Source organism: Gavialis gangeticus, unplaced genomic scaffold (assembly GCF_001723915.1).
Source record: "Gavialis gangeticus isolate Ggan-Ray unplaced genomic scaffold, GavGan_comp1, whole genome shotgun sequence".
NCBI lineage: Eukaryota > Metazoa > Chordata > Crocodylia > Gavialidae > Gavialis > Gavialis gangeticus.
In genome coordinates, this window is record NW_017728994.1 from 16,660,126 (window position 1) to 16,676,661 (window position 16,536).

The 16,536-nt window shown below is 39.1% G+C and overlaps 1 protein-coding gene across 11 annotated transcripts in view; it reads right to left on the bottom strand.

Annotated features, from left to right (window-relative positions):
- ZMIZ1 (zinc finger MIZ-type containing 1) overlaps positions 1–16,536 on the bottom strand; it is a 607,902-nt gene that overhangs the window by 307,003 nt on the left and 284,363 nt on the right. Inside the window, exon 1 of one of the 11 annotated variants that reach the window (XM_019502346.1) lies at positions 15,208–15,231. The exons of the other annotated variants lie outside the window; for them this stretch is intronic. The gene's annotated coding sequence lies outside the window, so the exon portion shown is untranslated. Of the gene's footprint in view, positions 1–15,207; positions 15,232–16,536 lie in introns of those variants that run through there. 11 annotated transcript variants of the gene reach the window in all.

The window sequence follows — 16,536 nt, forward strand, 5'->3', positions numbered from 1 at the left end:
GGGGGGCTGGACTCAATGATCTTCTGAGGTCCCTCCCAGCCCTAATGTCTATGAAATCTATGAATGTAATATCAGATTTAACTGATTTGGGTCAAACCGATTTATGCAATGTCTGTCCCACACCTTTTTCTGATTTAAGCTAAACCAGACACCCCTAGCATCCTGGCATGCTCTCTGGACTGGGCAGGGCTCTCTGCTCCATAGCAGAGCTGGCCCCTCCCCTCTGCTCCCTCGCTGGAGCTCCAGCAGAGTCTTACGAGCACAGCAGGGTCTTCTGGCTTGCCCATGCCCCCTCTACCCATCTCGCACCACTTGCTGCTTAAGCAAAGATCTCTTCCTCCTCTCTCCCACAGCATGGACCATAACCAGCACATGGTATGCTAGCTAATGCTGTGTAAGGCAGACAGAACAGTATCTACTTAGGCCTTTTTGGAGCTAATCAACAGCTGAGCTGGTAATGTCCCTGAATTCCTTCCTTTGGAAAATGCTGTTTAAAAAGAGCTTCAACTAATGAGTGGGGCTTTGGTTTTTGATGGGGTGCTAAATGCAGATAACAGAGCTGATAAATGCTGTTATCAAGGAGCGGAGGTGGGGCAGAGGGGGAGGCTCCCTAATCAAAGCATCCTGCCACGCCTCGCCATGCCCCTGGGCTGACCCTGTGGAAGGACAGAGAGGGCTGCTCTAGCATACCCAAGCTTCTAGCCTGAGCCACTACAGGCATGTGCTGGTATTTCTGGAATGAGAAGGGGAATTGGTTCAAGCTTTTCAGGTTAGACTAACCTGCCAAGATTGGATCAATTCAGGCTCAGGCTTTTTGAATGTCTGCCCCTAGCCCTGAGGTCCTTTCTAGTCCTATTTTCTGTCCACAGTCAAAGATAAGGTACTCTGATACCAGTGTATTAAGGGCAATATAATTATCTACAAGAGGTATACTGTATATACTTTTCCTTCATTTGCTAAATATGTCTCTTAAAATGCAAAATACAACAAATCACTTCAACAGGATTTTCTACAGAAAACCACTCCAAGAGAGTGCAGGATGATATATTACTTGTATTCCCTTGGGCTTTATTAATTACCTCTAATTACACAAAAATTAAAGTTATATTGAGATTATTCAGACTACTTGCCCCATCAAAGTTTATTTTAATACAGATTTCCTAAGAGAACACAAATAACATTAAACTTTGAGTATAACCATAAATGTATTCTATTTTTTGCCACACTGTACTCTTAATAGAAGAGAGTGCTGCTGATTTATAACTTTGAAAGTAAACAGAATTGCAAATCTCTCACACAAATCTTCCTTATCACCCTACTAGGGATGCACAAGCATGTAATGAATTCCTAGGAACAGACAGGCCACCACCTCGTCTCACCTTCACTAACACAACACTTGCGCTTCTAATTTGCTGGCAGATTGCTGGTAAGTTGTCCTTGTGCATCTTTTATGTTCAAATGGTTTACAGCTCATGGAAAGGCAGGCTAAATTATATCAGCTGCTTTTTACAAAGCAATTTTTAGCTCTGTACTGATTACCAACCACTGGGCAATCAAAATGATGCACTGTTTTACTTAATTATTGACATCTGGATGAGCAGTGATATTGAATGAAAAGGCTCTGTTGTTCAGCAGCTCCCAATGAATCTGAAACAAAAATGTTTGTTACTAAAAGTCCTATTGCCACTAGTGATACTCTAAATACTTCAATGTTATTTCTGCTAAATTTTAGGCTAACTAAATTTAAGCCCACACCACAAACCTGGCTCTGCTAAATCAAAATTTAACAGTTTGGGGCCATTCTAACACTGAATTCCTTAGCTGGTGTAATTTAAGTTCTGGCCACTATGCATCAATTTTTTATTATTCTTTTAACTGAGTGCTCACATCATTAGTGTGTGCAATGCTGGTAAAAAGATGAATTCCTTCCTCCAAAGAACCTGCATTGTAAGTTATACAGAAAATGTTTGGACATACTATAGTGTGCAGAAAGCTGGCAAGAGAAACAAAACAAATTCCAAACTAAAAGAAGTTGTACTGCCTGTACCCCTCCCCACCCCCACCACTCAATCTCCCTCCCTCCCTCCTCCCCCTCCCCCTGGGTCTGATTTTATTAACAAAAAGATGTTGTAAAATAATTTTGCCCAAATGCTCCAGCCTAGGTTTCCTCCACAGACATGGTCTTTTTTAGGGGCCTCTCTCTCAGTAGGTCTTTTTGTCCTTCGTAGCTCCTAGGAGTTCTGTCCTCATGAGCTGCCTACCTGAACAGGCTTATTATAACTTCCCTTACATTCAAGGTGGAGTCTAATAAGCCATACCTATCTCAATTCAACTTATAGCTCCCAACACTGTTCTACCGGCAGCTAAGATGATGAGACAGCAGGAGACAGTTCTCACTCTGCTAAAATATTTGATTGCCCTCTAAGGAGAATCTACAGAGAGGATGTAGGAGCCAGTTCTAGAATTAGCTGAACATGTATTTATCTATGTAGGTGGTCTGCTCAGTTGGATATGTAATTGCTGTAACATGTTTCTCATAATGCACTATCAAGTATGGGAAAAATCAGCAGGCTCTGTGGGTTTGTACTGATGGATCAGAAAACTGGCACTAATATCTATTGCTTGGTTAAAGAAACCACAAAACTAATGCAAAGTTAAGAAGTCTCATCTTGCTTATATTTTACTGCCACATAAGGGCTATTTGCTCAGCAATATGGAATGTCTAAGCTCTCATGTAATACCAATGAGTAAAAGTTTAAGGCAGAGACTTAACACACACAAACTCATGCAACAATTCTTGCCTCATACAAGACGTTTTGCATTGCTCATGTCCAGTTTATCAGCATGCCTGATTGTTGCACATTTAAAATCTTAATAGTTTTACTTATACAGGCACCACAATACGCATGAGAACAGATCCAGATACACACTAAGCAAATATAATAGGGTGAGCACATTGCTTAATAGGTGAGCGGAAAACAATTCAAAGACCCACTGTTACAGCTCCTAAATTGCTGATCTATCAGTTATACATTTACAGTAATCATGAATCTTGTAGTGTGCCTAGCAGTGCTGTTTGCAGTTTATGCCTCAGGGTACTATTCTTACTTAATGTAAATCTTTTTTGTCAGCTTGTAATGGCACTTCTCTCTAAGGCTAAGTAACTTGTATATCTGCCCTTGTTAATGACATATAAATAAAAAAGTATGAGTATCTTACAAAAAGGATTTTGGATTAATTGGAGGATCTGTTTATCAGTTTGTACAGAGGATTGCAAGAAGGATGTGAAAAATCATCATCCAGTGGCTATTAGTAAGCATAACAGGGGCCTTGGAATGAGAGTTATGCCATCTGCACAATGGAGCAAAATAAATTATTAAACACTTAAGGGGGTGCATCTACATGAGACGTTAACTGTGCAGTAGCCTAATAATACTGTGCAGTAGCATTTCACAGCACAAACAGTGCTAATATGCTACTATGCAGTATTATTAGGCTACTGAGCAGTAGCATCATAAAAAAGATGTGTGCCAGCACTACTGCACAGTAAATCTGGTTACTACACGTTTATTTAGTACTTGATTATACAAGTACTAGATTAAATGTGCAGTAACCATTACACATTACGGAATGTGTAGACGTGCCACATGTCTATGTATTCTATATCTTATAAGGAAGGGGCAGCAGGAAGGACAGAAAAGCAAGTTTTCCATTAAAGATCATATAATGGCTCATTCATGTAACTGATGTAGCCATGCTCAATATTTTATGTAGAAAGGTTAAATGTAAACATTGACACAGATATAAAATCACTGAAGAAATCACTTGGTTATATCAGAGCAAAACAGAGTATGTATACAGAGGGAATACCAGATTAGTTATGCAATGGTATAAACTAACTCTCAGGGAAATGGAGTAACGGAAACTATCAATTGAAATGACTGAAAGTGATAATTCCTTCCAGATGCTTCCCTATCAAGAAAACTAAATTTTGGAGATTCCCCAAATAACTGTATAACTTTTAAAAAATATAAAAATATATTTTTGGCCATTTACTTTTAAGAGAAGATATGAAACGATGAGCTCCTGAGACAGGACTTCTCCAGCAATCATTAACCAACAGTAAACTTTCATTAATTCAGAACTAACTTATAAACAGGAGGTTGGTAATATGAGGCATTGAGGCATGCTAACTTCAACTGTATGATAAATAAAAAAGGAGAGGCTATGCAGATGAAGAAGAAAATAATTTCCTGTACTTCCCACCCTCACATACTATTTAATGTTATGTACTCCTTAGACTGAGAGTACTTAGATCACATTTGTTTTCAGCTATTAGGTCCGAGCATCCTAATAGGATATGGTAGTTTTCACCCTTGGGTTAAAAGTTCAAATACATCTCAAATCAGCAGCAAACACATGTTGCTACCATCTGGTTGTTCACTAGCTTACATGAGGTGGTCTCAATCCCATTCTTAATGGACAGGTGTCTGTACCACGGAAATCATGATTATGTGGTACTAGCACTAACGAAGCTGCAACAGAGTGGTGGAGAACTGAATGAGTATAGAAGTTGAATTTATGAGTTAAGGATGTCCTTTAGATAAGAAATAAGGCACATGGGTGCATTTCAGTTTACAGAGCATATGGTCATGGGCCTATCACTAAAATTCAATTAATTTAAAAATGGAAACACAATTGAATAGAAGGGTTTATAATGTAATTTAAATTTAGCTATTAGACAGGTTCCCATTTCCTTCATAACCAGCTGGAGGTATACAAGTGTGTATACACATTTTGTCACTCATAAAATGACATCGTTAAATATAAATATTACCTTGAATGCATAGAAGCAATCATCCTGTTTGAAGAGAAGAAGAATGATGATAGAGGTATGTAAATATGGCCACAACCATACTGCAAACAAAAGCCACTGGGGTTATGCAACAGGTGCCAAATATCAGGTACAGACCTGGGATTTTAAATGTTGTAGGTCTTGTTCTGGGAGAACCAGTATGAAACTAAAGGTATTAAGAGTACTGCAGTATTTGCTTATGTCATTATGGTTATTAAGGAATGAGGTGAATATTTGTCTTAAACCCTGATAGTTTTCAAGTAAAAATGATTGTGTAACTATACTAAGTTAGCACATAGCTGATCCTGATGCTAATATGAGACCTTTTAGCTTTCACTTTTCTGACCTTTTCTTTCTCTATTTCTTTCATTCAACTGCGTTTAAAAAAAAAACAGCAAAGCTGTCTAGTTAACAAAAAACCCCAATTCTTCATGTACATTACTAACAGCATCTTAGAGTTTAAGAACTTACAGATCTACTTCAGTGAAACTAGTTTATCTTCTTATGATTTATGCCCTCCATTCACTTTTCTTCCTCAACTCGGACCCGTAGAAATTTGATGACAAGGTATGTGTTCTGCTTCTCAGAAGTAACATCATAAGTGTTATGCTAGAGTTCACAACTCATCAGGGAAATGTCTGATGCTAAGAGAAGATAAGTGAAAAGCATCAGCTTTGGAAAAACCCAGACTTACTGGGTGCATCCCCATGAGTGTGCATACACAATTTACAGTGCCTCAGAACCATTTGAAGCATCACAAACTGCACAGGGTGCACATGCACCCATGCGCCATGCTGCTAATTAGCAGTGCAGCCAATTTTTTTACACCAGGAAATCCCAGTGCCAAAAAAAAAAAGCCACTAAAAAAAAGCGGTGCACCACATGTGGCAGCAATGTGCGCCTCCAAAAACCAGAGCCTGGCTGGCCCGTGGAGAGTCTCCAGACTCCTCTGCTCCACTAAGATCTCTTTGCTGCGCACCAGAGTGCATGCGCAGGGGCATGCCTTGGGACAAATAGCAGCACTACAAACATGTGCCACTGCTGTTTGTCCCATGGGAAATGCACACTCCTGCACGTACACGCTTGTTGGGGATTCGCCCACTGTCTGTGGGACACTGATGATACCACGGACCTTTTCATAAGATAAATTAATGGTTTGTTAATTGTTAAATGGCTAGTATTTCCCTCATTGCTATTGTTGTGAAGTAGTGCTCTGTACAAATCAGTTACTGCTGATCATTTTAAACCTACTCCACACCAGATAAGATCAGAGATTAACAACAGGCTGGTAAAAATGTCTGTACCCTCTCCTAGGAAAGAAGTCACATCATAGCTACAACTGTAACTACCTTGGTGCTATATAGCACTTGGAAAGATGCTGAGGTACAATACAAGTGTTTTCTGTTATTTATTTAGCAAATGTAAATCTGCAAAGCCATGTGATAGCCTCCTTGTAAACTAAGCTCAAAATTATTAATCTGCCTCTTAGTTTGTAGAGGGGACACTCCTCAATAATCTGCAACATTGTTCGTGTCTTTCCACAAAAGCACAATGGGTTAGTACTGAGGGCCCAGCAATGGAGGTTGGCTGAGCAGTGGCCTTGTCCTGTCTTGAACCTGTTTAGCAGAGACCACTCTTGCCATGTTAATTCAAAGCCAGCAAGTTGAGTAGGATTTGTCACAAGAAACTTATTTGTGACTTCCTGTGTTTCCAATTCCTTGATCCAAAGGGTATCTGCAGACCATGTTTTCTATAATTAATAACTATGATTTAGCCTATTAAACTATAGAGAAAAATCCTATTAAACAAATAAACTTCAAAAACCAAGGATTTTAAAAAAGAAAAACTATTTGCCAGCATTCTTATGAATCCACTGTAAGCTGCTGTTTATTCTTATCTCCCTTAATACTGATCCAAAGTACACATGCAGTTAGGGAGCATATATTTCCTTAGGAAAGAAAAAACTTCTACTCTAATTATATTTTCTTTCTTTCAGTTCTTGAAGCCTGTAATTCACTTCCTGGAAAATGACAGCCTTTCTGAGATTTGCCCAGCCTTTGGTGAAGTAGGCTGGCAGATGAATGCATCTGCTGGAAAAGGAAGAGAGTGAGCCAACATATGGAGTCAGAAGAGGTCATAACAAATAATGGAAAATTATTTCAGACAACAGGCTTTAATCTCCAATTAACTGCTGTTTTAAGAATGGCTGAGGAGAAGCAGCAGTTATTTAGTTCTGATCAATTAAAACTTGTGCTAAAAGGAAATAGGTCACACCAAGGAGACAGGTAAATCACCTTCTCATTAATATCCTGCCCAGATAATTAGTGAGTACTGGCTACAGTCTAACTGCATCCTTTATCAGAAACCCTAGTGACTAAGTCATTCCTTCCCTTTGGTCCTACATAATTCTACTTACTTCTTCTTACTTAGTTCTATTACTTCATTCACTGAAACATTCCCTTTTCAAGTAACTGGCATTCATTTTACTAGGGTACCAATATTATCTTTGTCAATTAAGGTCTTCTAACTCCTGGGATGCAAGACAATTTCAGATTGGGCATTATTATACCGTAAATCAAGAAACCTGGGTTCTGTTCTCTGCTGAGCCTCAGAGCTACTATGTGATCCTGGGCAAATCACTTCAACAATCTGGTCCCACATTTTCCTTCCTACCCTTTGTCTTGTCTGTTTAGACTACAGCCTCCTGTATGACTGGACTGGGATTTGGTTTAGTGTCTCCAGTGCCATGAAACAATAAAAATACAAGTGCTATCAATGCAGCTTCATCTTCTAACCTTGTTGAGTTAGAAAATATCTGAACTGGTGCCCACAATTCATTGAAACTTTGCACAGAAACATGCAACGGGAAATGTAAGAATTTCTGGGTCTTTTCCAACATGCTTCCAGAAACCACACTATGGGACATTCAGGACTCAATACAACTTCTTTTCACTGAGATGACCATACCACTGGCATTGTGGGTTGTTATGCAATGCCTCCAGCATGCATTATGCTGATGATAACACATCAAACAGGGAGACCCAATAACTAAAGACTAAGGATTATGATATGGTTGCCTGCCATAGAAGGGAACTAGACTCAAATGATCCAGAAGTTCCCTTCTGGACTCAGCCTGGAAATGGTCTTCTATTAAAAGTCATTTTCAAACCTAAGCAGACAGTGTAATATATGTAAAGCAGTGATACTCAACTGGGGTTCCATTGCACTGGGGTGCTCTAAAGTGCAAAGATAAAAGGCCAGGTGTAAGAAGATAAACAAACAGATAAGCCCAGGCTCAGTTTTGTCCTTGCCCAGACCTCTGAAAGCAGGTAAATACAGAAAAAAAAAATCATTTTGAAATTGAAAGGTTGCTCAATTCATAAAAATTGCGGACAGCTGCCTTGGGTCTAGGAAGGTGAATCATTGGTGGTAATCCCTTCTAGTAGAGATCCATGTTTAGCAGAGGCAGGCTTTCTTTTACTGAGAAAGCATCAGCAGAGTATATACTGGAACATCAGAATGGAACTGGTGTTAGTAAACCAAGTGAGACTGCATGCCCCTGAGCTTTGGGAAAACAAACTAGCTTGTGGTCCTGTGCTGAACGGCCTTGCTTCCATGGCTGTTGGGAGACAGTTGACATGCACTGTTAGTAATTCCACGTCTAGGCCATGTTCAGAAATGAGGGGGAGACAGAATGCTCATTACTTATTACCCAAAGTTATGATGGTCTACCCTTTAGTAACTGCACCATGTGGTCCCTTGATAAAATACCCAGAAAAGAACTGAGAGTTTTGTAAACATACTCATCCATTCAAACCTTTTTGCAGTTACCAGTGTAAGAAAAAAAACCCAACATAAAGCACTTCATGCCTGTCCCACATAGTAAAGTGCAATATTTACTGAATGTAGTCAGAAATATATTCAGACACATACAGCTGCTATATCTATAAACTTGTTTAGCTAGATTCTGCTTTTGTATTCTTTGAGACTGACGCTTACTGATGTGCTAAGTTATGATACCAAAGCAAGCAGAAAAATGCAAATTGCTGAAGACACAGGAGTCAGTCCTCGAGCTTTAGTTAGCTGGTCATTTTTGTAAGGATACGGTAGTGGAGCAGTGCCATGAAGTCTGGAGATGAACCCAAACCACAAACCACAATTGCTGTGTGGATATCTAAAAGCCATATCTTGACCCCAATGATATTGCACCAGATTGTGTGAAAACCCCAGGTGTGAATGGCTACTAATACTGGGGGTTTTTTAGACTGCACTTGGCAAATGGAATATAATACAGACATTTGGTAAGAAGCTCTTTCTAAACTAGACTTACTTTCAAGAGAACAGAGGAAAAACATGCTATTAATGATGAGAGGTGCCTAATAGTACCAACATGGAAATATTTACTTTGCACCTGGAGCTGGAGTACAGTATCATAAACTTGCCAGATCTATTCAAACTCTATACAGAATATATTTGGAAAAGGTTGTAAATAGGAAAACGTTCAATCTTAGAACACACAGCACAATATTATTTTTATTCATCATTTCTGTGCAAAGCCATGCTGGCAGCTCTCAAAAAAAAAAAAAAGGAACAAATGCTCTTATTCTAGAAATCCATATAGTTCAGAAGCATGGCTCCATAATGACTGGAACCATATACACCAGAAAAAGGTACGAGCAATTCTGTTGTGGACATTATACAATAAGCTGCTCAAAGAGGTTTGGTAGAGACTTCTGCTAGGTTAAAGGATAGGAAAACTCTGGCCATGCACAGGCATTACATTTATACCGGGAGAATCACGGTTCTCCTGGTGGAAATGAAAATCATGCAAGAGTTCACTGTATTTCTTTTGGGGGAAACATGCACCTTCTAGGAGAAACACCTTCCAGGTCCCAAAGCAAAAGACCTTCCTTACAAGAGAGTTTCTCTTGCAAGAATCAACACTTGTATGTTCCCCCCCCGGTCTGGTCCAGGAGAAGAAGGAAGCAGCAATGGCCGCTCCCTGATTATTCCCCCAAACAGGGACCATCATTTGGGGAACAGGCTAGGGCTTTGCCCACTGCTCCCCTCCCCATCTGGACCAGTCTGGAAGTGGGGTAGCAACATCCACTGCTTCCTGAATCATCCACAAATAAGGCAGTCCCTGGGTTGGGGAAGAGGTGGAGAGGCTTTGCTGGTTCCTTCCGGCTTCCTGTTGCAACCTCCCATCATCCACTTGGGCAGTGAGGGCAGGGATTGCAAAGCCCAGGAACCAGGAATCAGGCTGAGGGAGGTTGTCATCAAGCTTAGTTCTTGGCCACAGACAGCCTTCCCTTGCCGCTCCTGCCACCCAGGTGGGGCAGCGAGGATATACCCTGGGGAAACTAGGAGCCCAATGCTGCTTCCCATCCTCTCCCCAAACTTGATTCCCCAGTATGTAGGGCAGGTGGTCAGCTTTGCCCTGCTGCTCCAGTCCTCCTAAGAACAAGAGCAGCCTCTGCTCCCCACATTTTCCCAGATGAAGATCACTTTGGTCTCAGGAAGGCACAAGGAGCAGAGGAGAGGGGGCAGTTGAATGCCTGTACTATCCCCTCTCCTAGAATCATTTTTAATGTGGAAATGTTTCACTGGTAGAAACGAGTGCCTATTTGCAGCCCCTGTCAGTTGACCTGCCTCTAACTGAAAAAAAACAAACAAACAGTTTTTGGTCTTTTTATCTAATGTAACTCATGTACATTCTCGATAATCACAGAGACATGTACCCATTTATTGAATCTGGTTGAGTTCTTCGACATAGCATCTTGTAGGAAGGGGTTCATATATTAATTAAACACTGCATAATTGCACTATGACAGCAGAAGCGCTCGATTTGTTTTTACCTTACTGTATCATATTGTTCCTTATTTTGCTTAATTGTCCTCCTTCTAAACGAAGCAGTCCCCGTGCTGTTTGTCACTTTCCTCAGTCCAAAGTCAGCAAGCACCATGTTCACCACTTTCCTGTCTCGTAAGTGCCTTTTTACCTTTATTCCTAATTAAGAATCCTACTGCCTTAACAAAAACTCCGTTTCATAAATGTGCATCTTGTTACGATATTCAAATGCTTTGCAATAGGCAATGTGCTCAAACATTAGAGTTTGTCTCTGCTGACAGCCCATGACCACGTTGTATTTTCCCCTATTTGACTAGCAATTAAAATCCTACAAGTACTACATTACTATTTATGCTGGAGAGTGTCTTTGAAATCTGTTGCTGACCACTAATTATGATTTTTCCCCTACCTTCAGATATACAGACTGCATGAAATATAGTAGGCAAACTAATTACAATTTGACAGATCCCATCTTCAAGACAAGCCTCCCAAGATAACAATTTCCCTATTATTAGTGGGGAGCTTGCTCTCTCTTTCACAAAGGCACCTTGTCTCCAACTCTCCAAATGTCACAGCAAGTGGTTTACATAATTGCGCTGATTTACCTATGCAGTACCATGTGGAGAAGATTCCTTAAATAAAAAAACAACAAACCTAACCTAAGATTAAAAAATTGCTCAGATACCTTTCAGAGTGGGATGTAGGGGTCTGGTTTAGTTCTCAAGATAACCTCCTGTCAAGAGTGGTCACTTGAGATAAAAGATGACAAAAACCTCTGTGAGTAACAGTTCCTTCAAAGTACACATCTCAAAAGCAGGCTCATTTCTTAACCTAACTGTTTCTCTTTTAATCCTATTGCTGTGGTAGTTACACTGGTTAGTGCCTCTGCTCCTTGCATATACTACAGCTACTGCACTCTGTCAAACCCAAAGTGGAAACCAGCAAGGGCCTCTTCATCATTGTCTGATCTCAAGTCTGGAACTCCCAAAGGAATCCTTAAAGCTGGCTGCCTACAGCATACATGATCTGTGGCATTCATTTTCCAGCCTCACAGGATCTACCTAGACAACCCTGGGCTATCAAATACAATAATTATACTACAATATTAATTATAGTTATAAAAATGCAACTGTATCCAAGCCTTTATGTATATTTGGGGAGGGAGAATGTGCTTTAGTTTCTCAGTCTCATTTACCTTTCTAATTTTTAAATCAAGATGGACATTTCACAGTCAGCTTCTTGGCTGGCTTTTATTCCATCAATACGTTTACGTGATAAATATTAACAGTAGTGTTCACAGTGAAAATTTCAGCTGCTTCATGAAGAAAACTATACACTTCACAGTTACGTAACTGTGAACGACATGGTGAGACAAATGCATCTGGACTTTGGATTTGAAAACTTCAAGAGCTCTCCAATAAACTGGAGGCAAAAGGATGAAGTCAAATAATTCAGCATCTTTGGTCAGAAATTAGACATCCTCCTTTTCCCCTGCCCAGAGCCCCTCTATCATAGCATGTTTTCTGAATGAAGGGGACACTACCGCAGGTCTCCATGCATTCAGTGACAGAACTGCCCTCGTCGTAACAGCGCCTTCTTTCAAATGTTCAAAATACTTGCCTTTCTGATTGCTGCAATTACGAAGAGGGGTTTGTGTAACTGGAAATGCTCAGACTGCTAGACCAGCTTGTATAGGCAAACTGTGATTTGCCTGGTCCAGCTCTCTTTAAAATTTTTACCTTTTTAAAATAAAATCTTTAATGCTATACCACAAGGCAGAAAAGTTGAAGATTATGATAATTTTCTGTTATTATTCGGTGACCATGACTGATACTTTCTTATCTACATTTCTTTTGCTAAAGACATTTGCTGATCTTAAACCTGGCTTGAATGAATAGCAATTGTTCCCTTCTGGTTTTGAAGGTACTTTGTTTGTCTACCCCATTCACTGGCCTGAAATCAGCAAGGCCTCAGATGGCTGTTGCTATAGCAACTCTGTTCATTCAACACTGGCATATAATGAAGACAATGTGTTTTCCATTTAGATGAGTTTTAGAGCAAAAGAGAGAAGACTCCTGCTTAACAGTCCCCTAGAATACTGGGGTAATATAATCAGGTTTCTGTAGTACCAGTAAAAGCATGATGTGAGACTTAGAGAGAAAAAGAGAGAAAGTTACACTGATATTTAGCAATAATTACACGACTGGCTAAATTAATCAACAGTGTGACTGCATTTTGTTATGTTTTAAAGACTCAACCTTTGAGAATAGACGTAAAATTCACTCACATCCAGAAAGCAACTGCTCTTCATACTTTTTTCAACTGGAGTGACATTTTAAACTTCACCGATTTGATAATACAGTCTTCAGAGCTTTTTCTTTAACCCTGTCTTTCCTTAAGTGGAACTGATATTTTTGGTGAGGGAAAGTGGGGATCCAAATAGTTTGGTTTTCTTTTTTCCATGTTTATAAACAAACTGACACAAACACTCACAGAGGGAAATAATCTGATAGAACAAACTTTTTAAAGTGAAAATTAGATCTGCATATTAACCAGAGTAAAAAGGTCATATTATGTGGTATAGGAAATACAGCTACATTTTTAGAGAAAACTATAGCAAGCTAAAATTACTGATAACATGGGACCCTGATGGGCTTAAATCTTTGCATGACACAATGTGCGTTATCCATGAGAGATATAAAATCAGTGAAGATGCAGACATTTCTTTGACTACATACAAGATGCATATTTCATACACATGCCATAAACTCTAGTTGCTAGTTTAATTTTGTTAACAGTGAGTGTAAACTGAAGTGTGCGCCCTGAGAAAGGGAGCAAGTGGGGCTTTTCCGACGCAAGGCAACAAACGCCAGGAAAGGTTGGTTGTTTATGGTTTGCACAGGATGTACTGTTATGTATTACTTGCAGTCTATTGTTGAAAAGAATCTTTGCAAACACAGACTATTCCCTGCAAAAAAATTATATAGAAAAATATTTTTTGTCTGCTGATCCATGAGTTATAGACCCCCACAAAATGAAACCTTTTTCTAGCTTTTATGTTTGTCTAATTGCCTTGTGGAAATCAGTCAGGAAAATAAATAAGGGCTTTGAGATCTCCAGCAATAACAACAACAAAGTAGAAAATGGAAAGGAGACATTATGAGTTTTTCTTCTATTTGCAATGGAAACAGTGACTTGAAAAGGTTTCACTTTTCCACTGTTTTTGCACAGCAGTAGGGAGCAAATGCTTCCTGAAGGGACAGCCAGTTTTCCAAGCTCAGCTGAAGTCCAATATTTTACAATTCTTCAAACAGGAAACACCATGTTTCCAATTTACAAGTTCTACACTTAATCAAGTAAACCCCCTCTTATTTCACTCTACAGTGGCAGTATTGGTGTCAGGAAGGTTTTTATTCCTTTTAGTAATCTTATTCATGACATTTTTGTTTTAAGAAGAAAATAAAGTAGATTTATGTAAAAGGGAATGAGGGCAAAGGACTGTTGTTTTTCTACTTTCTAGTTTTGTTCCATTCCTTATTCACGTGAAAAATGTTGACTTAATATGTAGTCCTGATTCCTGTTTATTAAATTCCTATTAAGTAAATAGGATTTTTTTTTTTTGCTTTGGGAAATATTGAAGAATGGCACTCAGAGTAATGACTACTGTAAAGCTAACAGATATTTTTAAAAGCCAGTTTATACAAGTGATTTGTGACACTACAGACATTCAGTGAAACACTACAATAGTCTCAAACTTTGGAAGGTCAACAATTACTATTGCTACTAGCTTGCATTTCCGAAAACAAAAGCAAGAACAAAAAACATTCCTCACACACAATTGTTTTTGCATTAAAATATATGTCATTTCCATTTAGCTCCCAAATACAAGTTGTACATTGAGAGAGCCAACGAATACTTCTATATTCTTCAAGGGAGCTAGCTTTGATAGGCTAGAAACCTAACAACTAGCTATACATTTTGTAACCCCATCGAAGGAAAAGGAAGATGTATGTCAAGATCTGTGCCTGTTCCTTTGCAGTTCTACAGCTGAAGAAAGCAGTCATGTTTATGTCTGTCAGATCTTTCCTGGCTCCTCATTTGTGCTGACAGCCTACAGCCTTGCTTCAGCCCTTACAAAGCTTAAAACCTGCAGCTGCACTAGCTGGCATGCCTTTTCTAGTTTCTTTCCCTCCCATCTCTCCCCCTCTTTATAACTTTGTGTGTCTAGATCAAAGGAACAAAGTCACAAAACCTGACTGGGCTCCAAGTACAGACAAAGAGTGAATTTTAAAGGATGATTTGGTCCATGTTTATATATATATATATATTTTTTTTTATGATCATTTTTTCCTCTTCTCTCAATTTCAAACAAACATTCCTTGTTCTAAAAGGTGACTACTTTAGTGCTATCAGTTATTGTCAGAATACTAAGAAACAGGCACCACTTATGCAAGGAAGACAGCAGCATAAATCAAGACAAACTCAGTGTATTTGAACTTAACATGCTTTGTCACTTCACACCTTGAAATGTAGTCCTTTCTCTCCTGGCAGTTAAGTTAAGATTCAAGGCTATGACCCTCTAGATAAAAATGAGACAAACACCCATATCACAGAAGTAGCCCATTGAAAATATAGTTTTAAATGCAATAGCTATAGTTACTTACAAGTAATGTAATAGTTCTTAAAGAAACTACCTGTACTCATCACTAGTTACATCTAACCAGCCAGTTTCTTGATTTTAGTTTCCATGTGAAGATGTATGTTCAGACCTTAGAAATAATTATATCTACAAAAGAAATTAGGTTGAATGTGGCTTTCTAGATCCAGAGGTAAACTTTCAAGATAACTTGACAAACTAGCTCTGAAAACAACCCATACTAACATTGTTCAGGGCAGGCAAACTACTCAATAAAGGATTCATTCTTTGAATGAAAAATGTTTGCAGCTTTAATACTGATTGGAAACAAAATGGATATGAAAAAAAAATAGATGACAGCATATTATATAGAAGTAAAAAGGAGAACAGAAAATAACCTCTCAAAGAGAAACAAATGAGAGGTGAAAATTGAAAAGGCAAAAGTCGCTGTTGTTCCTAGAAACAGGTCTTCCTATGCAACACACAGCCAAAACAGCAGCAATAAAATCCTTCACCAAAGAAAGACAATTGCAACAAAATCAAGGGGCTGGAAATTATGTACTCTAACATTTTTGTAAGAAAGTCTACATGCGTTTGGGCAGCGATTCTACAGGGTGCTAAGCATACCCATATGTTCTATATGGCCCGAATTTCAAGCATGTTGGTATTCCCGCTAAAATAAGTGGAATGAGTGACTTAAATTTTAGGTACATGACTAAACATGTTAGTAAATCAATGAGTCAAACAACAACTCCCCTCACCCCACCTTACTTCTTAAGTTTCAGTGGATCATTTACTAATATTTAAAATATAGAAAAATACACTGGCTGTGAAAAGTATATTTTTAATAAAGAAAAGGGGTAGATTGTCACCTGGTAAAATTTGTCATACATCCCTAGAAGTCAATACGGCAATGAAAAATTAAGTCAGCTGAGAATCTGCTCCCCAATTTCCTTTTTTGTGTTGCAAACTAGGCCTGTGTGAAGTAGCTACTATTTGCTTTGGATTCAGATTCAGCTGATTCAGGGGACAGTGATTCGATTCAGTGATTCAAATCACTGTCCTGATTTGATTCAGCCGAATTGGCTGCAGCCAAATTTCCGAATCAGGCAGGCCAGGCCCACCCCCCACCCCTCTCCCAGCCCAGCAATGGCTGCCTCAGCTCCCAGCACTTGTAAAAAAAAAAAAAAAAAAA